The following is a 20,277-nucleotide window of genomic DNA, read 5'->3' on the forward strand; positions in this document are numbered from 1 at the left end:
TAAATTTTGAGCATTATCTCTTTTTTTAGTCATTTATTTAATTGTAAATTTACATAAATTTGCAAAATTCTTAAGTTAACAATCAGGTCTCGTGAGCTTATATAAGCTGACACCAGAGATCACTGACTGCAACCCTATCAAAATGGCCCTCATGGTATATGCCTTCTCTTTTATATAGTGACTCCCTCTTTCCCTGCTTTTTGCCAAGTTTTGTAAGAACGTATCTGAGGTAACTTGCTCTGAAAAGGCATAAGAGGAATTAACTTTCTGAGACTTATGCCCTATATGGTAGAGAAAATTCTATGATGACCCTCAAATGAGTCAAATTCTTATATAGTCCCCTCCCTTTTGTGTGGATGGGAAACTGTGACTTTCTGCTACCAAAGATGATGGAATAGTCACTCCCATGACTAAAAGATGCTTAGAAGACTGCAAAGAGAGATTATCTTGCTGACTTTGAAGAATTAAGCTGCCATGTTGTGAAGCAAGGAATGAGGGGCCTGTAAGAGCTGAAATTAGCTTCCTAGCTGACAACAGAAAGAAAGAGGGCACATCAGTTCCATAACCATGAGGAACTGAATATTTCCAACAACATGTCAGTTTGGAGAGGACCTGAAGCTTCAGAAAGGAATATAACCCAGCTGACACCTGGATTGCAGCTATATGAGACCCTGAGTAGACAACCCAGGTAAGCCATGCCTGGGCTCCTGACACATGGAAAATGATCAATGCAGATTGTTTTAAGCTGCTAAATTTACACTAATTTATTATGCAGCACTAAAACACAATACACTGCTTACACTTGAATGAGAACATTCTAGGTATGGAAATCAATTTGAAAATTAAATATTTCTCCAGGATTTTGAAATCTTGGCCCCTTCCTGTGTGACTGAGTTTTTTAAATACCATGCTGATTCTTAGTCTTTATAGGTAACCTCTTTTGCCTCTCTGAAAGTTTGTAGAATTTTTTATTGTTTTTCTGAAATTTCATGAAAATGTCATTTTTAAAAAATAATAGCTTTATTGAGATATTAATCACATACCATACAATTCAGATTTAAAGTGTACAATGTAATGGTTTTTAGTGTATTCACAGAATTTTGCAACCATAACCTCGGTACATTTTAGAACATTTCATCACCTCAAAAAGAACCCCATCCCGCTAGCAGTCCTCCCTATGTTCCCGCAATCCCTCCAGCTCTAGTCAACCACTATTTTACTCCATGTCTTATAGATTTGCCTATTCTGGACACTTCATGTAAATGGGATCATACACTATGTGGTCTTCCATGACTGGATTCACTTTGCATCGTATTTTTAAGGTTCATCCATGTTGCACCATGTATATGTACTTCATTTATTTTTACTGCTAAATAATATTCTATTGTATGGATATATCACATCTTATTTATCCATTCATCAGTTGTTGGACATTTGAGTTGTTTCTCCATTTTGGCTGTTACGAATAATGCAGCTATGAACATTTGTGTACAAGTTTTTGTGTGGACATATATTTTCAATTGCCTTAGTTACGTAGGTAGGGGTGAAATTACTGGGGCATACGGTAAATCTATGTTTAATCTTTTGAGGAGCTGAAAGACTGCTTTCTAAAATCGTTGTACCATTTTTCATTTCCACCAGCAGTACATGATGGTTCTGACTTCTCCACATCCTCACCAACACTAATTCTTATCTGTCTTACTGATAATAGTCATCTTACTTGTTAGAGAGTGGTTTCTCATTGTGTTTTTAATTTGCATTTTCCTGATAGCTAATAATGTTGAACATCTTTTAATTTGCTTATTAACTTCTTATATATGCCCTGTGGAGAAATGTCTGTTCAAATCCTTTGCCCGATTTTAATTGGGTTGTCTTTTTATTAGTGAATTGTAAAAGTTTTCTTTTACATATTCTAGATCAAAGTCCTTTGTAAATATGTGATCTGAAAATGTTCTCTCCCATTTGTTGTGTTGTCTTTTCACTTTCTTGATGGTTTCCTTTGAAGACAATTTCTTCTTAAAACATGCCTATGTTTTCTTCTAAGGATTTTATAGTGTTAGTACTTATATTTAGGTCTTTGGTCCATTTTGAGTTAATTATTTTTAATATGGTATGAGGCAGGAATCTAAATTAATTCTTTTGAATGTGGCTATCCGGTTATCCCAGCGCCATTTGTTAAACAGACTATTCTTTCCCTATTGTATTAACACCCTTGTCAAAAGTCAGTTGACCATAAATGTGAGGGTTTGTGTCTGGATTCTCAATTCTATTCCATTGAACTATATGTCTATTCTTATTTCAATACCAATACTGCTTTTTCTCCCATACTGCTTTTTCTCCCAAATACCTACCTCCTTTGTGATGTTATTGTATGTTATAGGCTCAACATTGTGTTATAAACACATTATTTTATACTTTTAAAATCAGTTAAGAAAGGAGAAGAAACATGCATTTATACTGTCTTTTCCAAATATATGATAACATTTAACACTGCTTTTTGTTTTTTCATGTAGATTTGAATTAACATTAGGTGACTCTTTAGAACAGGATTCTCTCCGTGTTCAATTATCTGAGAATCTCTTTCTTTCATCTTCATTTTTGACACAGAGTTTTCTTAGATATAACATTCTTGGTTGACAGTCTTTTTCTTTCAGTACTTTGTGTTACCTTTGTGTTAACTTTGTGTTACCCTGTTGCTTTCTGGTCTCCAATGTTTCTAGTGAGAAGTCAGCTAATTCTTTTATTGGGGTTCCTTGTACTTGATGAGGCATATTTCTCCTGCTGTTTTCAAAATTTTCTTAGCAATTTTTTACTATGCTATGTCTGTATGTGGATCTCTTTGTATGTATCCTACTTTGAGTTCATGGATCTCCTTGAATGTATAGATTAATGTTTTTCATCAAATTTGGGAATTTTTAGCCAATATTTCTTGTAGTATTTTTTAGCTCTATTCATTTTTCTTCATTCTTTAATCTTTCTATTTTTCAGATTACATAATCTCTCTTGTTCTACTGTTAAGTACATTGATTCTTTTTTCTCCTAGTTCCAATCTACTTTTCTCAAAACTACTTTGGTGGATATTTCATTTTGGTTATTGAAATATATTGAACTATATATGAAATTGGTAATTTCAGTAATTTCCATTTGATTCTTTTTATAATTTCTATCTCTTTCTTGGTATTCACTATTTGACGAGATATTATCATCTTAGATTTCTTTACTTCTTTAAGCATGGCTTCCTTCTATTTGAATATAGTTATGACTATGTCTGGCGTTTTCACCATAAATATGCTTGCTGCAAGCATTTTCACCGCATAAGTAATTGGCTGTAAGGCAATTTTGCCTTGAAAAATAATAAAATAACTAGTTAATGATTTAATTTTTGGGGAGGGGTTCATTTCTCCATTGATGAGTCAACCACCATAAACGATAAAAAATAACTGGTTGAGGGGCTGGCCCCGTGGCCGAGTGGTTGGGTTCGCGCGCTCCACTGCAGGCGGCCCAGTGTTTCGTTGGTTCGAGTCCTGGGCGCGGACATGGCACTGCTCATCGGACCACGCTGGGGCAGCATCCCACATGCCACAACTGGAAGAACCCACAACGAAGAATACACAACTATGTACCGGGGGGCTTTGGGGAGAAAAAGGAAAAAATAAAATCTTTAAAAAAAAAAAAAGAAAATAACTGGTTGACAGTTTGGGCTTTTTTTTGGTCAGTTTTGTTTCTTTTCTCCATTGACAGACTTCCTGCACAAAGACAAGTAATTAGTTAAGTACAATGCACAAAAAATCAAACAAAATCAGTTCTTTGTGCAGTATGGCCATGAATGTACATACACACATTTTAAATGTATTCAAATATTTTGTATCTTGCTATAAAGTCTTTCTAATTTTATTGTTCATTATTTCATGTTTTATTATGTCCTCTTTTGAATTAATGTCCTCTTTTATTTTTCCTGATTTTATCTTTTACACAAGATTGGCTTGTGGCCAATCAGTTTTGCAGCCAAATTGCTGTGGGAAAATCGTCTATGGCAAATGTGCTTGTGGAAAAAGCACCTGGAACCAGTTACGATGCCTGCTCTGAAGTGTTTATCCATTAAATCCTACATCTGGTTTCTTTCACAGGCAATTTCTGTTGCCTACTTTTTTTGTGTCCGTATGGGTCACACTTTCCTGTTTTATTGCATGACATAATTTTCTTCTGAAAGTTTGAGATTTTAGGTAATGTAGCAATTCTAGATGCTGATTCTCCTTACCCTTTTCTGAGGCTTGTTTTGTTGTTGTCTGCTTGTTAATTTGTTTGGTGAATTGGTTAGATGATTTTAATGAAGTCTATTTCCCTATCAGTATGAACCCTCTGATGTTGCTCCTAAAAGGGTGCATCTGGGCATGCACATGGTCACCTTGGCAGGACAGTGATTTTAGCAGGGTTCTCTTTGGCTGTCTCTTTCTCTGATCTCTCTGTTAAATTGTCTGATTACTTTTATATCCCACTCAGCTTTTAGGCTCCTCTAATTGCTGGCAGATTGCTCAATTGTTTTCAATAATGCCCTGGGGTATAAATGGGATTACAGTCTGATATAAACAAATCCAAGCAGAGGTAGTTTTTGAGTCTGGTCTTTGAGGTTTGTTCTGACCCCAGGAGGGCTTTTCTTAGCTGTCTCTTTCCATGGTTCTCTCTGGTAAACTAGTTGCCCTACAGTTTAGCCTTTTATCTGTCAGAAAGCTACCAGCCTCCTCGTAATTGCTTAGCACCAAAAGCTCTGTTCCGAGCCAGCCCTGATGGCCTAGTGGTTAAAGTTCAGTGCACTCCACTTCAGCAGCCCAGGGTCATTTCCTGGGCTTGGAACCATACCACAGTAGCCACGCTGTGGTGGTGGCCCACATAGAAGAACCAAAAGAACTTCCAACTGTGTGCAACTATGTACTGGGGCTTTGGGGGGAAGGAAAAAAAAAGAGGAAGATGGAAAACAGATGTGAGCTTAAAGAGAATCTTCTCCTGCAAGAAACAAACAAAAACTCCATTTCTCTCCTTCTTTCTTTTCCCCCTTCTCCCTTTCCCTTTGCCAGCCATACCTCTAACTTTAAGCCTGGAACTTCCTGGGAGTTTTGCAGGGAATGTCAGATCCTGCTTTCACTGTTAATTCTTAATGTGAGCATTCTTGGCAGGAGGTTTCTCAACTACTGCTTCTGTCTGTATGGTCCCATCTGCTGTCCATTAAAAGAAAAAGTGACGCCTCAGCTACAGATGACCTTCTCCTATCCTTTTGTAAAACTTTTAAAGAAGAAAGTGAATTTATTTTAATAATGTCAACTTGCACAAACACACGCACACAACTTTCTCATCACTCTCCAATTCTCCTCTAAATGGAATGTGTTGAGTTAGAAAACTCCTGAAAACTTTGAGAGAGAGATTGGATAGGTGTTCTAACATAATACTCTGAGTCATTGGGAAAATGTCATTTTTATACGGTTAGGTAAAGGAAAGATTTTAAAGTTTGAAGTCTCATTTGCTAGATTGATGCAGCAAGATTTTGGCATGTGTATCTTAGAGCTTTGAATAATAAGGAGGGACATTAAGACCTTGAGAGTTTGGGAAATTAAAAATAAACAGACAAGGTAAGGAAGTATGATGGCTTAGAATAGACTGTTGAAGGGAGTTAAGGAAAATCTCCAAAACGGAGTCCATGCCAGCCTTACTCTACTCCCTGTCCTAGGACTGTTTCTTTTCACTAGCCTGTCACAGATAGTTTATAGGAGGAATGTAGTAGTCCCAATATCTATCCCAGGTAGCTTGAAATTCAAGGTGTGTTAGTCTTGGGAAGATTCAGAATGATGGGTTCTCTGTCAGGTCACTTAAATGAGAAGAAAAAAGGGAATAAATGTCACTTACATAGAGATGTATGTGAGAAGTGGTGTTTTAATAGTTGGTCACATTTCAACCTGAAACTGTCAGGGACTAATTGCCCTGAGGAACTCAAGGGAGATTTCAGAAGCATTTAACTGTTTCTCCAAATTGTTTTTTCCCTTTATTATGTTAATAGATGCAATCACCAACCACTCTGAAGAGACCAAGCCTCACCACAAGAGCACTGCCTATGACCTTTGCCTCATTTTTAATGCTAAGATCCCCTTTTTGGGAGGAGTTTAGGCCTTATTACCATAACCTGCAGTGTATGTGAAAGCACATTTTCCAACTGAGCCTGTGCAAGCAAATGCCCACCTTGTCACTTTTGAATATTCATTCCCCATTTGAAATAAAAGGCCCCTGCTGTTCCGTACTCATAAAGAGACCCATGACTTTGGAAATTATTCCACGTGGTCTCCCATTTACTGCAAATATACTTTACTTTGTGTGACAACCGCTTCTGCTAGAAAGTCTGATTTTAACTTGCCAGGAGGTAAACCCACTTTGGTTTGTTAACAAAACCTGGGGCACTATGCAGAGGATGAGGCTGGCGACCACAGTTGGAGAAGGCAACATGTGGTGTGTGTGTGTGTCGGAAAGAAGGTATGTGTGTATTGGAAGTAGGGTGAACATACATAGAGAACTTGAAGCATTAGAAAGAAAACCAGAAAGTCAACTCTTGAGTAGGGATGCTGGAACCCTCATCTATTCCCTCCCTTCATTATTAAATGTGAAAACTAAACTAAATGAGGATCACCTGCTCCTTAGATCTGGTGCAAGTAGACTTCATAACTGTCCTTCTCTATAGCTCTACCACCCAATCTCACTTGCAAACTTTATTTTATTCCTTTCTTAATCCCCAGTTCCTTGATTTACCTTAACCTGAGATAAAATGTAGAAATTTGGAGAAGTTCCAGTTCTTATACTCTTTCTCATTCTGAGAACTTTGTGGTCCGTACATCATCATCTTTAGACATCAGGTGGGATCTCTGTCTTGACTTAGCTGTTTTGTGGATGCGTTTGTCAGTCCCAAGGGTGTTTAGTGACCAAAAGAGCGCTGTGATGTGGGCCTACTAGCTACCAAGTAAATGTCACTTGGACTAAGACATTATCGACACTAAACCAGTATAAGCAAAATCTGTTCATTGCAATATTTCCATCCTCTATCAGTAATTCAAGTCCTATGGCCGTTTTACCTTTTATGGTAACAGTAAGTAGATTTGCCAGATAACTTATCTAAAGAACTTATTTTATACTCTGGATTTAAATTGCTTTATTAAAGGAAAGATAATATGTTGAGTTATTTGGTTTTCTCCTTAGGTCCATTTTCAAATAAACTGTAAAATGGCTCCACCATGTGGTTGAAATACGCATTTTGTTCGCAGAAATCCAACACTACAACAATACCGTGGATCAGATCAAAGTCAGTCATTCATTAATTAACTCAACAAATTTACTGGGAGCCTACTATGTGTGTGGCTATGTTCTTTGCACTGGGGGCGCTGTAAATAAAACAAATACAACGTCTGACTCCTTAAATCTCACATCCACCGTTCACCTTTTCTTTGGTTAAGCAAACTGTATCAAACGTTAAAATAAATACGAAAGCACATCTTTTCAATTGTTTTTATTGGTATAAGAAAAAGAATCCAAAACAGATTTTAGTTCTCGCTTTGTCATAGATGACTAGCTGTGTAAAAATGCTCACTTTTTCTCTGTGGGACTCAGTTTTTTTAGGTTGTCCCGAATATAAGGCTACTAAGTCTGATAATACGATAAAACGATAAGGATGTTTTTCTCAGGGGAAAAAAAAGAGTTTATACTAACACATTCCAAAGTTTGCCTACAAGGCTGGGGCATTTATAGCCTCCCTGGACCCTATCTGTGGTCTCTACGGGTCCACCTACACATGAGGTAAAGATCTACTGGATTAGATGATGTCTAGTGTTTCTTCTAGCTATAACAATATTTGGTTCTCATGATGAGGAATACTTGATAAAAGAACCAATCCTTGGGTAGAGCTAGAATTTATGTGCGAGGCTCCTGTCTTCCAAGCCTTCCCAGGACATCCACTGAACTTCTATACTTGCTGCATTATAGCACTGTTCCACCTTATTGCAGCCTCCTGCCCTCAAGGACAACGCGCTGCGTGAGTGAGGTGACAGCATAATGTATTGTCCAAACCAGGACACTTTTGAGACTGAAGGGGGAAACCTCACCTCATAAGTTTATCGCAAAATTAAATTAGTAGTTGCATTAAATGAACTCAGAATAGTGATTGGCACACAGTAAACACCCTATAAATCTTAGTCCTTGATCAGTTATCATGGATAACTAACTAGCTGTATTTCTTTGCTGGTTTTCCTACCATTTCCTCTCTTCAACTTGCCTTTCACTCTGCTTCCAAAACTATTTTTGTAAAGTGCAAGTATTTTGTTCTTTTCCTTCCTGAGAAGCCTATTAATTGATTTCCCATTGCAAACAGAACACATAAGTTCTGTTTAATTCAGACTTTCAATATATTTCAAACTGTTTCTCCCTGTTCATCCTCCCAACACTCATCTTCAGTTTAGCTACAGTTCTCGCAAGGCCAACCTCCGCCCTTCTATTCTGTTCCTCCTAAACTTACCTATCAAAATCCTTCTCACATTTTAAGTCTTTATTCAGGCTCTTCTAGATAATATCAGACAGAAATTTGTCTTTCCTTCTCTAGTTTAGTAATTATATTAAAGTGAGCTATCATTTATTAAACTCACATTAAGTGTCAGGTGCTTTTCTAAGGAAGCTATTTACAAGACATGATCTGTCAACATGTTAGAAAGAGAAACCTAGAGACATGTTAACTATAATTCAATGCACAGAGAGGTAAAACTTATGATAGAAGTTAGAGCTGTGCTCAGCGTAGGACAGAACACCATGGCTGTTGAGCATGTGGGCTCTGGAATAAGACTACTTGGTTTCCAATTCTGGCTCTATAATTTACTTATTATGTGACTTGGGGCATGTAGTTGCTTTTCAACCCTCTCTCAAACTGTTTCTTTGTAAACAAAATTTCAATTTCAAGCAAAATATTGAATTTTTATTTTCTTCGCTATGTGTCCCACAATGTAATCTCAAATGTATTGCCTATACAAGAGAGATACTTTTTGACAATGTCATCTAAATATTTGGCAGATCATGATGGGCTCACATTAAATATTAATGGAGGGATTTGTGCATGTTTCCTGGGCAGGAACATGGATATAGCTGAGAAAAAAATTCTGCCTTCAAAAGGAAAGATTCTAAATTCAGGTGTATTCAGATTTTGGCAGTGAAGCTGAGTTGATTGCTCTAAATTTGTGATTTCTTTAGATAATTTTCTGCCCTTCTTGTGGTGTGTCCAATTGGACAACTGCATCCTTTTTTTCCCAAAGGCACAGTTTCATGACAAGACCATAAATTGATGTTCAAAGGTTATAAAGTCCTTCACAATCTCATTAAGAAGAGACAACCAAAAGAACTGGAGTTGGTTGACAAATGGTTTCAAAACTGCCCATGAAAGCAGTGTACTGTGAAATATCTTTTGTTATTTAGGACAAAATAGGGCTGCAATATGGCGGGGCAGCTGGGACAGAAGGGTGTGGGGTGCAAATCTTCTCAACTATGGAGGTCAGGTCTTTCTACAAAGAAATAAAGACAGGGTTTCATTGTGTGGTTTTTCTTTTCTCCCGATTTTTTAAAGTGTTTGGGTTCCCTGACTTCTGTGCACATCTACAGGTGTCTAGTGAAACATCTGGGGATAATCCCCCATATGTTGTGCTGGACGAAAGCGCATCCTTCTAAGTGGTTTTCCATCCTCCCTTCTCTCTGTTTTCCTTCCTGCAATGCCAGAGCGAATGTTCTCATGCAAACCTCCATCGTGTTACACCTCTCCTCAAAAATTCCTTTGCCTTTGAATTAGGCTAAAACCATTCAGCCTGGTGTTTAAGGGTTTTCTCAACAAGACCGCTGTGTCTGTCTTTCCCAGTTGCATCTCCCCAACCTTCTCTCTGAGTCCTGTACATTCCAGCCTCCTTTTATTTCACTTTCCCTTATCACACCTCCACATTTTCTCTCCCCCATTCTTGGGCCTTCAACCATGCCACTTCCTTGATCTAAAATGTTTGTTGCTATCTGTTTTCTACCTTTTCCTATGCTGGGTGGAGCAGCTTTAATAATAAAAAAGAATAGTATTCTAGTATTGAGTTGAACTGTGTAAAATTACTATATTAGAAATAAAAATTCAAAAATTGGCAATTTATTAAGGTTCAGTATATTAACTTGTAGTATACAAAGTATATTCATAAACATTATTTCATTTGATCTTCACGATAACCTGTGAAATGGGTGGTACTGAGGCTCGGCAATGTTCACTGATTTGTTCAAGATCATTCTGACAGTAAGGAGTGAAGCTAAAATTTGACATCAGGTCTCTGGAAACTATAAATTCCAATTGCAAAGACTATGCTCTTTCCACAATGAAACACAGACATCTCTTCCAGGAGGATTTTTCCAACTTGTGTAACTCCCCCTTATGTTCCTCCTTTATATTTAAGATCTACGTAATACTCTTACGATATTTAAATGAAGCTAAGTATTAATAAGTAACGCTGATTCGTACCTTAAGTGCATCTTTATTTTCAATTTTAATTTAGACTAAATAAATCCTTTGGGTACAATATATAGTGCAGTATATTATGCATAAAGGAAAATTACACATGCTTCTAAGGAAAAGCAATTAAGCTAATAAAATTGGGTAGCATATTTAGATAATGAAAGTAAATAAAACATATCAGCAGAAGACATCCCCACCTATACTCTCTATGATACAGATTTTCCAGCCATAACTCCTAGAGCAAAGTAAGTCACACACTTTCCTTTTGTTCTAGAAGCGGAAGTGCCACCAATGGGAACTCATATTGAAACATAAACACTATGAATATATTTTCCACTACTTAGAATTATAGAAGACTTTTATTAAAGAGGTTCTCTTGCATATTTATTTAAATTGTTTTTGCCTCCTAGAAGGAATCTAAAACACATTCAAAGATTTCTTCTTTTTCTGGGGTTGATTTTTATAATTTTCAATTAACTTTATTGGGTTATAATTTACTTAAAATAAAGTTCACCAATTTTAAGTGTACAATTCAATGAGTTTTGATAAATTTTCATAGTCATGTAACTAACACCAAAATCATCACATAGACTCTATCACCCCAAAAGTTCCTTGCAGTCTTTTTTCAGCCAATACCCTTCCCTCATATCTGGTTTATGGCGACCACTGACCTGTTTTTGGTCACTATAGTTTTGAGTGTTCTGGAATTTCATATAAGAAGAATCATATGGTACATAATATTTTGTGTTTGGCTTCTTTCACTTACCACGATGCTTTTAAAATTCACTTTTTTGCGTGTATAGTAGTCCATTTATATTTATTGCTGAGTAGTGTTCCATTAGTTGTAAATCGTTGATTCATTTGTGAGTTGATAAGACAAACGGATTGTTTCCAGTTTGGAACTATTATGAATAATAAAGCTGCAATGTGAATTTGAGTGCAATCTTTGTGTAAACATGCATTTCCATTACCCTATGATAAGCATCTAGAAGCTTGTGCCATTGATTTTTGACCTTTTAAAAATTACTGGTATAAGTATTTTAATGCTATAAATTTCCCTCTACCTACTGCTTTATTTTCATGCTACAAATTGTTATATGCTGTGTTTTCATTTTCACTTAATGTAGCATATTTTCTGTTAACGCCTTGTTATCTTCCTTAAAATCTTTCTTTGTGGATTATATAGAAAGGCATTGTTTGATCTCCAAATATTTGGGGGTATTCCAGATATCTTTCTGATATATATTTCTACTTTAGTTTCATTGGGGTTAAAGAACATATTTCGTATAACCTAAACCCTTTTAAATTTACTGAGACATTTTATAGCCCCAAATAGGTCTAATTTAGTGAATATTCCATGTGCACATGAAAATTCTGATATTCTGTTAATTTTGGATAGAGTGATCTACAAAGGGCATTTAGGTCAAGTTGGTAAAGTTGTTTAAGACTTCCACAACGTTACTGATTTCTGCTTTCTTGTTCTGTTAATTAGTGACAGAAAGTTTGAAAACTTCAACTATGATTTTGATTTATTTCTCAACAATTTTGCATTTGTTTTCTTTTTTTCCCTTTTGTTGTTTATTTTTATCCTCTTCTCTTGCCTTTTTTTTGGATTGAGTATTTTTTATGATTCCTCTTTATCCGCATAATAGGCGAATTAGCTATATCTCTTTATTTTATTTTTAAGTAATTCCTCTATAAATTAAAATATGCATCTATATCTTATCATGGTCTATATTCAATAATATTTTACTCCTTCTTGTATAACATAAACATTTTATATCAGTATGCTCCATTTCCCCCTCATTCTTTATGCTCTTATTATACATTTTACTTCCATACATGTTATCATCTCCACAATTGCTTGTTACTATTTTTATTGGTTATGTTTTGAAGAAATTATAAATGAGGATAAAATATCTTTTATATTTACTTACATATTTATCATTTCTGGTGCCTTTCAGTGTGTGTGTATGTGTGTGTGCATGCGCATGTGCATGTACATGCTCAGATCTAAATTTCTAACTGATGTAATTTTACTTCTACCTAAAAGACCTCTTTGAACATTTTTTGTTTTTCAGATATAACGGCAATGAATTATCTCATTTTTATATGTCTGAAAAAGTTATTTCACTGCCAGTTTTGAAAAATATTTTGCTCTTTTGTTTTTCTTTTAGTGCTCTAAAGAAATCTCTACATTATCTTCTAGCTTCCACTGTCCTTATGAAAGTCTTCATTCTTATCTTTATTCCTTTGTGTGTAATGCACCTTTTTTCTCTGGCTGCAGTTAAGATTTTCTTTGCATCACTGGTTTTCACCAAATCATTATGTGCCTTGGGATGAGTTTGTGTTTATTCTATTGGGATTCATTGAGCATCTTGATCTCTGAGTTTATAGTTTTCATAAAAGTTGAGAAATTTTTGGTCAATATTTCCTCAAATACTTTTTCTTTCCCTCCCACTCTTTTCCTTCTGGGTCTCCAACTAGCCATATTAGAACATGTGATATTATTCCATAAAGTATAGTAATTAAGTATAAACTTAATAAATACTGAAACAGCAATTAATAAGTATAAATGTATTAATTCCATCTAATGTAGTTTTCACTTCAGATAGAGTTTTTCTTCTCTAGAAGTTTACTTTTGTGTTTTAAACCTATCTTTCCTTTTTCTTCTAATTATGGTTATGTTCCTCTACCTGCTTAAATATTTGGAGCATATTCCTAATAGTTATCTTAACATCCTTGTTTGTTAGTTTCATTAAACCTATTGTTTCTGGATTTGTTTTTATTGACAGTTTTATCATGTTTTTTGTAATATTTTCTTATTTTTTGCATGGTAGATAAGTTTCAACTAAATGTTTCACATTGTATATTTTACATTGTTGTTTTTTGATATTTTCTGTATTCCTTTAAATACTGTTGGACTTTTCAGATGCTTAGCTAAGTTACTAGAAATAAATTGGAACTTTTGATGCTTACTTTTAAGTTTTCTTAGGGAAGATCCAGAGAAGATTTTAATCTAATAGTAATTTAGCCATATTACTGAAGTGACACCTTCTGAGGATGCTATTCATTTCCTTGTGTAAGATCTTTCCAGTCGGGCTAACGGGAGCATGAAATATTCCCAGCCCATATGGGATCTTGTTATTGTTCTGCCTTTCCCTTTCTGTTGGTTTTATCCTAGCCTCTGGTTGTGTCCTCTTACACACGTACAGATGATACTCAGCTGAAGACATAAGAGGACCTCTCTGAAGATCTCCTGATCCTTCCATCTGTGTAGTTCCCTCTTCTCTGGTACTCTGTCCCCAAACTCTAACCACTTTGGCTTTTCTGAACTTTGACCTCTATTCAGATGACTAAATTCTGCCCTTAATTCAGCAGGAACTTCAGGTTCTATTTGGTTTCTTTTTCCTACGTGTAGCCGAGACATGTACTCTAGACGTTAAGCTGGTGAAATTGTATGGTTTATCTTGTTTTCCTTTTCTCAGGAATCACAATCCTGCACTGCTTCATATATTTTGTATAACTGTTAAGTTGTTTAAGTATAAAGATAAATCTGCTCTCTGTTACTTCCTCTTAGCTCAAGTGGAAGTTTACTTTATGAGCTTTTAAAAAATACTAAGCAGTTTTAATATTATTTTATTTATGGATTTTTTTCCATATAGTGTGTTAATTCACATAGCTTGCTTCACATTCTGTGTAATTTTTTCTTAATTCTATAAGGGTGTGCTATCATTCTCTGTATTAAATCTTAGGGCTTTTTTGTTTTATTTTGTGGGAGTCTTTTTGCTATAAATATGGAACAACACAACGTAGGACAAAAAATCCAAGATTGGAGACCTTTGTGCTCTAGGTAACCTGGGTCTGAGTAACGCACGATCTTATTCTGGCCAGTTGAAGGGTGGAGATATTCAATGAATTTAACTAGTGAAAGGAAAAAAGAAGAGACAAACTTTAGGAAACGAAGATGTAGGCAAAAGCTTATATACTGTGAGCTCATGAAAGGCAGAAAATTACTTCTGTATCATCCACATTGCATACCACAATGCCTTGTGGGTAACAGTTAAATTGAATTGAAAATATGAAAAAAGTAATTTAGTTATGACCTTGTGAGATTTGGGGCAAGAGTTCTATGTACCCTTAATTTTAATAAATGCTTTAAAATGGGGATGATAATATCTTATTAGAAAGGAAACAGACTTAATCACAGTTATAACATGCTTTGAAATGCTTTACTTGCATTTGACCTGAAGTGTGTGTTGGAGGAGGTCATCTAGAGAACATGACTGCTGATTGACCCAAGAGCTGGACCTGGGCCACGGAAGGCTCCTCACCCCTACCCCTGTCCTTGGAATGTATGTTCTGCCCATTGTTCCCACAGTGGGAGCCATTTTCAAGGATGCAGATTTGAGAGAGCAATGTACTGCTGAGACAATCTGACAGTGTACATTGCTGAACCCAGTTAAGGCCTCCATATTAACTTTTAAGAGTCTAGCTGATGAGTGGGGAGATCTCCTCATCTTGCAGCTACCCAAGACAAGCCTCATATGTAAGTTTCTTTGCTTACTAGACCTGCCACCTACCAATGTGGTGTGGTCTGCCTTTTTCTTCATCTCTCTTTGCCCTCTGTGTATGGGGGTCCAGTTTAAGATGTCACCCAGGGAAGCTCCTAAAATTTTGAGCCAACAGTGTATGTTTTGAGAAATTCTAATCACAAAAAACTTAGATTTCTTTAAACTTATGGCTTAAGGAAATTTGCATCTTAACAAAAATGCAAGAGCTGTAGCACTTTAGGAATATATATATAATACACACACACACATATATATATAAACACACACACATCAATAACTTAGTTTACATGCTTCAGAGTGTTAATTAAGTAGTAAATATCAATGGCAAATCTCGAGATTTCCCCTATTTATGAGCTATTTGATGTTTGCTTTTGTGATTTGTAATTTGCACAAGAATGATTATGGCTATGTGCTCATTTTTTTCATTTTAATATTCTGAATTCCTCTACTTTAAAGTTTTCAACTATACAAAAATTTATAATCCCATAGTGAAGGATGTTTCTTCTATTTATAGCAGTCGCAGTTGTCACAAAGGAAACAAAATATGTTTTACCTTGCAAATGTGCATGACAAATGTTCTAAAGTGTTAGTATCATGGTCTGTGAGTGAAAGATTCATTCTTGCTTTGGGTTAATATTTTTAATCATCAGAAAGCACTCACCTCTCTGCCAAGACAAAACAGAATGGCATGGAACAAATTCAAAGCAAATAACCTTTCCTAAAACATCAATATTTCTGATGAAAGAGATGAATAAAATGTAGAGATAGATATGGATCTAAAATAAGAACATGAAAAACTATCCTTTATTTCTACTTCTCCAGTTTGACTTCCCAAGCACTAAGCTACCCTTTTTAAAGTTTTAATAATGCTTTCAAACCATAAATTCAACAACTTACTTCTTTATAAAAGGAATCAGAAGTAATAGAAAGAGCAACTGTGATCATAAGCATTTTAAATATTTTTACCTCTCTCATTTATTCCTTTATTAATCTTTTATTTGGTGCTTACTATTTACAGGCATATGCTAGGTGCCTGCAATACAGTATTCTACAAAAGCCATGCAGAACCTGCTTGAGCTTCTCTTCTCCAGTACATTTTAAATATTTATGAGGTCACAGATCTTTGACCTATGCATTTTGATGTCCCTTATAATATCTAGCATAGAGCTCTGAATTTATCTATTTGTTTATTTACCTTTAAAAAAAGAATTCTCCTCCTTTCAGGGGAGACTATACCTTCCTTGAGGACAGGGAACTTGCATGTTTTGTTTGCTTCTGAAACCCAGTACCTAGACCAGAGCCAAGAATAATCCAGGCATACATCGGGCACTCAATAAATACTTCTTAAATAAATAAATAAATAAATAAATAAATGCACTTCTCGTAAAAATTCTTTCCATATGTGTACCTCATCTATTCCAATCTCTTCTCTTACAGATGAGGAAGTTGAAATCAAGACAAACAAGTGATGTGGTCAAGGCTAAACAGTTGGTTAGTTGCTTTGAAGTCAAACCCATGGCCCTATTCCTAGTAATGAACACTTACTACTAGGCTAATAACTTTTGCTTATCCTAGATAAGTTTTCTGTCTTTGGTGCCTAGTCTAGAGAGAAGAACCGGCAGCACCTACTAGAAAGAGATGAATGTCATGCTAATTTTATATGTGACCACGGGTCAGTCACTTCCCCTCACCAGGAAAAGATGTCTTTATCTGTAAAAGAGATGATTGAAATAAACTATCTTGAAGGTCTCTTTTAGTTTTAATATTCAATGAATTTTGATCCCTTTTATTCCATTTATACCTAAGGAAATAGCTATGAGAGCTAGAAGGGACCTTAAAGGTAATCTTGTCTAACACTGCAATAATCCTTGTCTAACACTACAACCATCCTCGTCTAACACTAGGAGAGAAAATGACTTCCCTCAGGGTCACATGGTCAGTGGAAGGACTCTGGCATAAACCCCATTCTTTCACCTAGCAGTCCAAGATATCTTCCCTCATACCTACAGCAACAACTCAGCAATCGCCTTGGTGAGTTTCAGGGGTTATTTTATTAGACATGATTGTAACTGATTTAACATTCCCTTTAAGGAAAAGTATTCTACTAGGTTACCTTATTTTTAAAGTGAAACATAGATAGTTGATATTTTGGACACTGTATTAGGAAAGACAAAGTCCCATCCAACTGCAGCTGTTTCTGAATTTATAATCAAATCAAAGCCTTTGGAATCGAATATAGTTTTCTTTTGGAAAAATACAACTTAGGGGGCACAAAGTGCACTGCACTTGAAGTCACCGGGTACGACTTCTAATCACAGAACTCTCTGAGTTCCAGTTACTTGACTTTAGGCTTTATTTTTGACCTCACTAAAAAGAAAAAGAAGGTTAGCTTATCAACCTTACAATGTGTTTTTTAAGAGTAGATGAGATAATGAATGGCAAAGCAGTTTGTAAACTCTGAAGCCTTTTGCAAATTTCCTAGGAATGGAGTTATCATTTAGAAATTAAAGCAAACTCTCAGAAGCATTTGATACTCAAGTCCAAAATATGATATACCCCCATAAAGTAAATTTATGGTAAACAGACTGCAACATGGGTTAGATTTTCTTGAGTGTCTGAATGTAAACTTTAAGGAAAATAATTGTGGCCAAAATAAATAAATCCTTTTTCTCATCTGTTATTCTATAAATTCAAAATATGGGAGGCACAAAAATATCCATTTAATCCCAGTCAAGTCAGTAAATTTTAGTGTCTTATTAGATTTTCATACTATATTCTTCATTGAAATAGATTCTGTCTATAAATTTTCACTTTTGGTCTGTATTTATTGAGTAATTACCACATATAAGCAATTGATATATCTCTTTGGTATGATCCCATTACAGCTTATGTCTCTATAAAATATGTAATTCATTCTGCCTTGAAATGGAATTATATATCTATCTCCCTCATGAGATTTTAATGAACTTTAAAGAGAGTATTCATGAATTTTTCTTAAATCAGCCTATTTAAATTAGCATTTAAGAAAACTTAGAGATAATTTAAACCAGTTCTCTTTCTTTTATAAATTAAGAAACTTTAAAAAATGAAATGTCAAATGTGGCAGAACTGCCTATAAAGAAGCAATTCTACTTTTTAGAACTCTGATTACTTTCCATTTATCACATAGCAATATGCTCAGGAAAGATGAGCCTTCTGCTGCCTCAAGGGGTGACTGTAGGTCCACACCAATCGCTGTAATCTCATTTCCTTTGCCAGTGATTAATTTAGACATATGCAGAAAACATAATTCTGGTCAATGACTTGTACAAGAAAGTCTGTTGGAATGTTCTGAAAACTAATTTTCTCCCAAGAATAAGATATGATGAGATAAAGGAGATGAACCTGTTCTCCCTCCCCTTTCCTCTTCCCCACCCCCACCTGGCATCATTGTGTTACTGAATGAACAAAACAGCTCTTTCTCCAGATATTGTTCTACAAGTTTATGAATTCCTGTGGTTTGCACCAATTGAGTTGAGTTCTTTGTCACTTGCAACCAAAAGCATTCTAGTTGAAAACGGAACTCAGATGATAGAGCAGAAGTATATTGTTTGTTGCATAAGGCATAGATTCGTTATGATGAATGGGGTATTTTTATTGTTTCAGAAAAAGGATGTGTGTAGAATTTGGACAATTAAAGAGAATGTCTAAGGTAGACATTCATTATTATTTTTTGCTACATAGAATCATATTTCCTTTCCTATGTCTGGGGAATCTTCCCTCTTGTAATGCAGAGAACGTCTCCTGCTGTGGAAGCCAGAAAAAAACCCTCATATACTGATTTCCTTGCACTCCCTTATTAAAGAGATTAAAGTATGGGCACAAGACTTTGTGTATTGATCCAATCCTAGACTCAGAAATCAATTCTACAAAAAAGATAAGGACTCCATTCTTGCAATGGAGGCGTTCTGGTGGCAGCAAATGCAGCGTCCAGTATTGATGGTGTTAATGTTAAAATCGGTGGTCTCTCACATACATTCATAAGAACCATTCTGTGACGAGATTTCAGGCTTGTTTTGGCTTCTTAGTCTCTCACATTAGATCTCCAGTCTTCCTGGAGCTATAAAATATCGTTTAGTCATTTCCTTTTTCAGCATAAATTAGTCATATTTAATTTCTGTTGCTTGTAAAAATGAGCCTTGACTGATGTATTAAGTGAATTTCTGAGAGCCTCACAGGAAATTATTCACAGACTCAGATATTTGGATGAGAATCTGGCTCCTGCTTTAATTTAATTGAACCCAGAGATCAAAAAAAAAAAAAAAAAAAGGATAATCTCAGCATTTAAAGAACTGATACTGTAGAAGGAAGGCAAGTCATGCACATGCACACCAGCACCAGTAAAGCAAGGTAGTGTGGTAAGCGTATCAAAAGAGAGCATGAACTATGGCATGCCAATGTTTTGAGTGAGAAATCACATCCCTGAGGAGATTAGGTGTGGTTTCCAGACAGAACTGGAATTTCACTGTGAAAACCTTTATGAATGTCTAATTGCATGGGTTTTAGTAGAGATAAGATAACCATTATAAGGAGACAAATTAAATTCAGACAAAGCTAATTTGCAGTGGCTGGATTAGAATATCTGAGTGTTCTTAAAAACAAAATAATTACCCAAAATTGGGAAAATTACTTTGACTTTTGCTTCTTTTAGGTTATTCCCATTTCCATCGCTAACTTATAACTCCTTGAATACAACGAACTTGAACCTTGAAAGTATTCACTAAAATGAGCCATCCTATCATTAACAAGATACAGTGACTATTAAACTCAGAACAGTTTTCCAGGTAGTATTTTAAAAGTTATACACCTTAAGTACTTTGCGGTAATTTTTTCAAAACATTGTGATGCCCAGGAAACTATGCAGGCCCTCATTGAAAGGTAACTCATAAACTGGTGTATCACAGTGAAAAATAATTTTACTTCTTAAAATGAACCCTGCCATAGGCTGAGTTTAGGATCATCAAATCTCAGAGTGGAAAGGAGCCTAAAACTCTTCTGGGCTGTTGGTTCCCATGACTTTCTGTGCATCAAAATCACTTTGGGAGCTTAAAACATTCCAGACCAAAAGTCACTTTGGAGATTAATACAGCAAGATTTAGGAATCACTAACCCACCTAAATT

The 20,277-nt window shown here is 35.5% G+C and overlaps 1 long non-coding RNA gene across 1 annotated transcript in view; it reads left to right on the forward strand.

Moving 5' to 3' along the window:
• The window catches only part of LOC111769058 (uncharacterized), a 62,636-nt gene extending 45,770 nt beyond the window's left edge, over positions 1 to 16,866 (forward strand). Inside the window, exon 4 of the long non-coding RNA XR_002801796.2 lies at positions 16,555 to 16,866. This is a non-coding gene — a long non-coding RNA (uncharacterized lncRNA). The remainder of the gene's footprint in view (positions 1 to 16,554) is intronic.
• Positions 16,867 to 20,277: the final 3,411 nt, after the last annotated feature.

The sequence above is a fragment of the Equus caballus genome, chromosome 19, assembly GCF_041296265.1.
Source record: "Equus caballus isolate H_3958 breed thoroughbred chromosome 19, TB-T2T, whole genome shotgun sequence".
Classification (NCBI taxonomy): domain Eukaryota; kingdom Metazoa; phylum Chordata; class Mammalia; order Perissodactyla; family Equidae; genus Equus; species Equus caballus.